Here is an 8,606-nt window from a genome sequence, read left to right on the forward strand (position 1 = left end):
AGTTTGATTGACGGTTTCGAACTATTAAAAGTCCCTTTCTCAAAAGCACAACAAATACATTTTCATATTCAGTATAAAACCATCAACCCTTTTCATGATGTCAGAAAAAACTTTTATCCCTATTTTACCATTTACTGTGTTGCCTTACGATACCTTTTTTTTACCTTACAATAGGGTTAAAAGTTTTTTGTGACATCATGGAAAGGGTGGACTTGATGGAGGAAAAGAGGGCCCTACAAAAAACAAACTTCCAGTCTAAAGGTGGCCACACACGTGGCGATTTTCGATCTCTCCAATCGGCCACTAACGTTCAGGGCTGAAACAGCAGATATGGAGGTAGAAACAATAGGATCTCTACCTCCTTCTGCCGATTCAGCTCTGAAGGCAGATTTTGCTCAGGCGCCTTCTATGGTGCCCGATCAAAATCTTTTAACTCGCCCGATCGGTGAGTCAACTAATATCAGCAGCCTCCTGCGATTTCGGTCGCCTCGCCGACTTGCCATACACACACTAAATATCATACGAAACGTAGAGAGAAAATAATAATGTAACAGATCCTTGCGAAACCCCAACAAAGTTGGATAACTGAGGACATGATACTCCATGAAGATACTGAAAGAGAGGTAAGAAGAAAATCAGGACAGGACAGTGTCACAAAGGCCAAGAGAATGTAGGGACTGGAGAAGGGGAGGCTTATCAATAGTGTCAAACCGAGTTTAGAGCTCTACGAGTATTAGTAGTGAGAAGTGTTTTTTAGATTTAGAAGATAAAAGGCAGTTAGTTAGCCGAGCAGTTACCAAGATTGGAGGGATCAAGAGGGTTTTTTTCATAATAGGGGTGACAGGTTTTAGATCCCAGTAAATTTAAGTAGACATGCACTGAGTCAACTATTGCAGCCTTTATTTAGTTTCTTTTTAAGGGAAACTAAATGAAATATAATGCCTACATAATAATGGTATATTCCCCCTTCAATAAAACAGAGAAAAGGACGCTTAGTACTGTAGGTCAGCAGAAAGTCTGTGTATAGTTCATCTGAGTACAAGATGTCCTGGGTTATTGGTACAAAGACATCATTTAAAAGGGTTAGAATGGAAATACAAAAGCAGATTCTAATGGAAAGAACATATTGTATATGTAACAGATAATATTGAAATATCTGAATGTACATCATACTAAAATATAGGCATATGTTTTCAAGGTGTTGCTTTAGGGACTGGCATTTATAGCAGGTAAACACATATCAAGCATTGCCGCCATTAATTATAAACAGGTCACATTTGCAGAATGTCTTCCACTGAGCCAAAGAGTTTTTTGTTTTGCCTCAGGCCAATGAATAACTCTTCCCTAACAGAAGAGGAATTCTCTGCATGGAAAGTTTTACATTGGAGATGAGCAAAGTCTGCAGCATCCATTTCAGAGTTGGTCAAAGTTTCTGAGTACTTTTGTTTCTTACAATCTGAGAACCATTTAGTAAAGGGATCCCCAACCTTTTATACCTGTGAGCCACATTTAAATGGAAAAAGTGTTGAGGAGCAACACAAACATGGAAAAAGTTCCTGGGGGTGCAAATAAGAGCTATTTTGTAGCCCCTATGTGGACTTGCAGCCTACAGAAGGCTCTGTTTGGCTTTACACTGGGTTTTATGCAACCAAAACTTGTCTCCAAGCCAGAAATTCGAAAATGAGCACCTACTTTGAGGCCACTGGGAGCAGCATCTAAGGGGTTGGTGAGCAACATGTTGCTCATGAGCCACTGGTTGGGGGATCACTGAATTAGTAGCTACTGGACTCACAGCAAAGACAAATATACAGTATATAAAAACAATAAAATATCAGCCAGTATCCCACTCTACTGCCACCAATCTTGTTGTGCCTCTGCTCAAGGTCACATTACTCATTTTGTTTCCATTTGGTCCAGTTACTCATATAACTAAAAGGTCAGTCTGGGTGAGTGCACCGAGATATATTATGTTTTGGTAACAACAGGTTGTGCCACCTTTCATACTGCTTAGATTCAATGAAAGAGAAAAGGAAGGAACCCATTGTTAATTCCTATCATTGGTAAACAAGGTCGGACTGGGGGGTGCAGGGCCCACCAGGGCTGCCACCCCGCCAGCCGTGTCCCCCACACCTCCCGCAGGGGCCCCCACCACGCATGGTATTCAGTATTCGCCCAAATATTTTGCAAAGGATTCGAGTATTGCAATATTAGCACATGAATTGTCCTGCTCAGGGCCACCATCAGAAACTTTGGGGCCCCAGTACAAGTTATTTATATGGGGCCCCTACACTCCTACCTGCCCTTGCTCTGCCCTGTCATTGCTTGATATGGAAGTTATGTAAGGTTCTGCATCAGTTACATAAACTGTGGAAGTTTAGGGGCCCAATGATCTTGCTGTGGAGCCGGGGATGCAACCACAAGGGCTCTTACACCCCCTAAGGGGCCCCTGCTGCCTGCACACCCCCCCCCCCCGAGCGCACATATCTCATATTTAACTAGGCGTGAAAAGGGAATGGAGGTCTGTGGGGCCAACAAGGGTCGGGGTTTATCAGGTTTACTAGGTATCCTGCCACCCCAGTCCAACCAAGTGTGGGGTCCAATAAACAGTCAGTAGTAATTAATTCAAATAGTAAAAATAATTATTGTGCTAATAAGATTCATTTTATTTAAATTTTTTTAGAATTGTAGGTCAGTGGAGTTTATACGTAAGCTTCATTGAAAATAATGTAATTTTTGCATAAGTTATATAACTGTGTAAGCGTAGGGGCCCAGTGATATTGCTGTTGTGCCAAATACCCAGTTATTCCTGTGCTGGAAAGTTCATGTAGGACACACTCATATAATTCAGTAAATAGCTCCCAATATAAACAGCTGACATTACTCTATAATAAGCAGTTTATATAAATAGTTAAAATAAATAATATGTGTGCTATATAATATATAGTCAGTCAGGGGGCTACGTTCTGTAAGTCTCTAAGCAGTTTTTGTGGACATTATGTAAATGAAAAAGTTTTGCCGTAACTTTATACATAACGTTAGCAATTTGCGTAATGTTCACAACTCAGCTGTGGATTTCACTGGGCCTGGCACAACTGTACCCCCTCTCGCGCCTGATGGCAGCCCTGGTCATGCTCATTCATAAAGATATTTAAGAAAAACTTGCAATATCACCTTGCCCTGGAGAAGCCATTGTTTCACTGCTACATGTAATTCTTAATATTATGGGATACTGGTGGTGGGATATTGTACAATTTGGTCACAAATGTGGATGCCCAAACTAAAATGATATGATCAATCTGAAAATGATAGGCGGGATCTCTATGGAGATCCCGTGCTCTTTCCAGGCTAGCTAATGAACCATAAAGCCATCTGCCAACCTTTTCAGTTTTGGAATATCAACACTGCCTCTTTGAGGGTGAAGACAGACAAGGTGATTTGTCTCTGCGATTTTTTTTTTTTATAAGTTTTTATTTAAGGTTTTAACATTTTTAAACAACAATAGAAAAAAAAAAAGTTTAGAAGGAAAGAAGAAAAGAGGAAAGAAGGAGAGAGTATATAGAGCTTTGGCGAGCCTGGCAGAGTTATACAGATTGTGCATTTAACCAGGTGTCCCACACTGCATTGAACTTGGTTGGGCAGCCTCTAGAGATATAGACTAGTTTTTGCTTAGGTAGCACGTTGATTAATTTTTTCCAAAAGGTAAGTGAGGGGGCAGTAGTCGATTTCCAATTTAGCAAAATTGCTTTTTTAACATAAAATAGCAGTTGCAAATAGCACAAACGTTGGTATGGCGATAACGCCATGTCTTCTAGCACCCCCAATAAACATAGCTTTGGGGTGTCTCGGCGATTTTTAAAATTCATTCAAGGTAATTAAACTCCAAGCTGAAAAGTTGTGCCAACTTGTACCGCGTGGTAAATTTTTACATGTGGAGACTTGTATATATTTGAACGGAGGTATTGTCACAGCAATTATTCTCCACGACTGGCTTTTTAGTTGCGCCGACTATTCGCCATGTCTAACTTCGCCCTGATGCTGGGGGCCCAGGAGGATGCCTTACTCTTACACCAGACTGGAAAATTTAAAGAAAAGAAAGACAGGACTGGTACCTCACCACCAACAAAAAGAACCTCCAAGCAAACATAATAATGTTTTTAGAGTGACAAAAAGAAGAGTGGATGGGAATTTGAGTGGGCCAGGACCGAGGGGTCTGCTTCCTCTATTGGTGTAAAGAAATCCTCCTTCCCTGGTCATTCTCCTACCAGAGAGCAAGTAGCAGGGAGCTGGGGACGTAAGCAGGTGGGTGAGGAGGGGGCCTGGCAGGGGATGAAGTTTACACTCTGCCCCTCCTTTTTTGCAGAGGGGCCTGGCGATGAGTATTTACACAACCGGCCAGAGGGCCAAACATATGCTGTATGAGAGGAAGCTTAGCTCAGTAGCTACAGCTCTTCTTCACTTCCTCGTCTGCCGATGCACCATACTTTGGCCGACACGGCACATTTCTTCCACTGGTGCAAATGGTCATTAAACAATTCACAAAAGCTATATTAAAGGAAAGTTTATTTACACAACGGTGTACATTTTTGCACTGCAAATATTTTTCAATTAACACCTTTCATTACATTCCCCCAAATGAGTGGAGAAGAAGGTGAGTGGGAAGTGAGCCCTGCCTTCAGGTTTATTATGCACTATGTAGCCGAGTAGGACAGTGGATTGTTACGCTTTAACTTAGTTTCCAAAAACAAGGCAGCAACAGTGAAGTGTAAAAGCAACAGAAGGGATGGCTTCCCCCCCACCTCCTGTTATATTAGGAACTAATATACATTGCCAAAAAAATTGTAAAGTGAAGTATAATAAATTACATTATGTGTCTTGATCAGAAAAATGATGGAACATTTACTCATATACAGGTATAGGAATCCTTATCCGGAAACCCATTATCCAGAAAGCTCCAAATTATAGGAAGGCCGTCTCCCATTTTAGGCAAAGAATTGGGCAAAAAAATCCGACTGGGTTTATTTAGTGTTTAAATCATTTTAGAAGACTTAAGGTATGGAGAGCCAAATTACAGAAAGAGCCTTTATCTGGAATACCCAGGTTCTGAGCATTCTGGATAATAGATTCTCTGTCTGTAATATGGGAAGACAATCTAATTCCATTCAAGTACTACCAACATTACTTCAAAACCCCATCTAAGCTTACCTTTCTTCTTTGTGTGCAGAGCAATTGCTATAACATGGATAGCTCTGGGAGGAACCAAGCTCTGGAAGGGACCAAGGTTCTGTGAACATGACTGGGAATTGGGTTGTTTAAATTTAAACATGGGCAGATGTTGGTCAGGTTGATTCACCAAACTGAGCAGCATTTCAGTTTTTAGGGAACAATAAGATAAACCACAAACTAAAGACATTGCACTCCTTTACTAAACTATTAGGATACTGTTACCCACTACAATTTCATCCTTTCTTCCAAAAGCTGCTTATATTTTAGAATTCCCCCTCCATTAGGGTAATGACAGCCAGGGCATTTTGTCTTATAAAGAAGCATACAAGAGCTTTACCTATTTATATAACCAAAAAATAGGTTAGTTCTCCTTTAACACAAACTGGAACTGAGTTAGTCAGCATTTTGGTTATTTACTTTTTAAAAATCCCTTATTGTCATGCAGCCAGTTCAGCTGTTGGCCCAGAGCACTCCTGACAGGGAAGCCAACTCACAGGCATGTGATTTCCCAGGTAGGGTGTGGAATCGGCACTGCTGAACTACAAGGCTACGTTTGCATGACCCCACTGTACAGAAAGTACAGCCTTGGAAGAGATACTGCTGACGTTGCCATCACAGCCAGCCTGCCAAGTCAGAGGGGGCTGGAGGGAGGGAATGCTCAAACAAACCTTGTCTATCCCTTTGCAAACAGTCTACACTGACACAAAGACTAAATTCAAATCAGAAATTTGGAACACAAAGATTTGGCTTTTTTTTAGGCTAAAGGGTTTTTACTCTCCAATCAATGGGGATACATTGGATCCAGCTGTGTTACATTCAAGTAATGTCCCAGTTATTATACTGCTCACAGCTGGACGTTACACTGGATGTGCAGCAAACAAGCTGCTTTGTCTCTCTGTCTCATTTATTTTTTTACAGTTACAGCTACATAAATCAGCAGGTCATAGACACAGATAACATAGTAACTGCCAATGTAATAAAAAGTACACAATGGTAGGATCCATTGGCATACTGTGGTTTATCTGGCCCCCACAGAGCCGCCAATAAGCCACCCCGCAGTTGTGGGGTCTGCTGTAGTGTCGTTACACCACAGTGTGCAGGGCTGCCATCGGGGGGGAGAGGGGGTACGGTTGTGCAGGGCTGGCGACATCTTCATGCTTATGGGGGTCTGGCCATGTTGCGCAAGTTATGTAATTTGTGTATGTTACTTATAACGCAATTTATGTAACCTCTTCAAAAACTGTCTAGAAACTTACATAATTTGTGTATCAAGCAAAAGCCAATGCAGAGACGTGCAGCAGGGGCAAACTCCACTGACCCCCAATAAATTAAAACACTTAAGGTAAATTCTACTGACCCCCAATAAACTGACTGCCTTATTAATTATGTGTTAAATATACTGTCTTTTGCTAAATACATAAATGCTCTCTCTGTTCTAGGGATGTAGCGACACCAAAAGCTCAGAAAGGTAAGAACGGGCAAGAGGGATGGCATCAGCCAGGGTCTACTCCAGGGCTACCCCCAACCCACCCCTTTCACAGCCCTTAACAGATGTCTGGTCTGACCTACTGACAGCAGCTCTATCTGTATGTTATGTTAAACTTCAGATTGTAGCTCGAGGCATTTGTCTGTCTGGTGCAAATGCTGATATTTGCATTGTGAAAATATGACGGCACAAATATCTCTTAAAGGCAAGGTTTAGCTTGAATTGTCCCAGCAGTACTGTGGTAAAGGCATTAACCAAAATCACTATCATTGCCACTAGATGTGCAGAAGAAATAAGTAGTTATCTGACTGCCAGAAGTCGTCCGTCACAAAATCAGACAGGTTATATTGGCTCACCATAAATGTGACTGTAGTGAGAGAGAGAGAGTGAGTGTGAGTGTGTGTGTGTGTGCGTGGTAGGGCATTGTACACTTCAATGGGGCAGGGGCAAGTACAGTATATGAGGAACAATATCTGTAAAGAACTGCCAAATATGTGAGTTCGGAAGGTTTAACATACTGTGTTATTTTTAATTACATTACAGTCTTAAGATTTTATGTATTTTAGAATAACAGATAATTAATAATGTTGCAATGTAATGAATAAAGCATACAGGCAAATGTGTGCACATAAAGAGCACCCTAGTGGCCAGTTAAGGAAATGCAATTCTGATTATATAAATATGGACATTGTCTCTGAACAGGCAAGCATTATGGCAGCTTAAACACACATACATAGAAACCAGAGATTAAAGTAGAAAACAAAGGTCTCTTATTAAAGAAGTAGGTTTGGTAAAACCTCCACTTCCCCCCCAGTAATTTTAGTGGATTATCTGCTACCCTCTGACTGGCGCTCACTCTTCCTTTACTGTAAATACTTACCCTAGCCCAAGTGAATGCCATCTTTTTCCATTCTTCCCATGTTGGGCAATCGTAGTACAGAATTGTCCCAAGATTTCAGTAGTATATATATTCCCCCGCCCCTGTAGAGTTTGCGCAGGGGCACCTGAGACTAAAATAAATGGTGGCGCAGTGCCAAGCAAGCAGTTTAGGTAAGGACACCAGCTCAGGGGAGCAGGCAAGTGACTAAGGCTCTAAGGACAATGCCACATGTGGCATACTCTTGCATACTGTAAAATCCTCCTACCTGGGTCTTGCGTTTTTTGGTGGATATTGATTACATGTGCCTGCACCTGAACTTATTTAAAGGGGTCAGTGTGAAAGTGCTGACGCTTTCTGGTGGAGATTGATTCTAGGATGGCGGGGCCCACTGGGTTTTTCCTGGTGTCCCGCAGGCTCAGTCCAAATCTGCCACATGCTGCATTTTTGCCCAGACAATAAAATAGAGGGTTGTGTTTGAAACTGACAAAAATGCACTTAGGCGCATAAAAAAGAAACATATACATGCAATACATGCATTTTTGTTGTGCTCTATGTACTTTTCTATGTGCATAGAAACCGCCTGTGTATACACAAGTTCTATCCTTACAGCACTGCTGCTACACAGAAAATAAAGTGAATCACTTGGGGTTCCAAGATGTTGGGTATAGGATACAGAACAATGAGGAAACTAATGAAACACTTTAATACAGCTATGTACCCCCTGTATGCCTAGTCATTCCTTTGTTGCACACAGCCTGGCTGCTCCAGCCCCTGTGGTGTTGTTCAGTACAGCTAATGTTTAATAATATCCCATTGCAATTGGTCCATGTTAGGGTAGGCTGAGCACCCCAGACTGCAAGCTCCCACTGTAGAGGCGCTGTATGAAGGTGCCGCCGCTGCCCGGGAGCAGGGAGAGCCATAGCGCTAGGGCCACACTGCCAGAGCCATAGCGCTAGGGCCACACTGCCAGAGCCACAGCCCTAGGGCCACAGTGCCCAGGACACATCGCTAGGGCCA

Source organism: Xenopus tropicalis, chromosome 2, assembly GCF_000004195.4.
Source record: "Xenopus tropicalis strain Nigerian chromosome 2, UCB_Xtro_10.0, whole genome shotgun sequence".
Lineage (NCBI taxonomy): Eukaryota > Metazoa > Chordata > Amphibia > Anura > Pipidae > Xenopus > Xenopus tropicalis.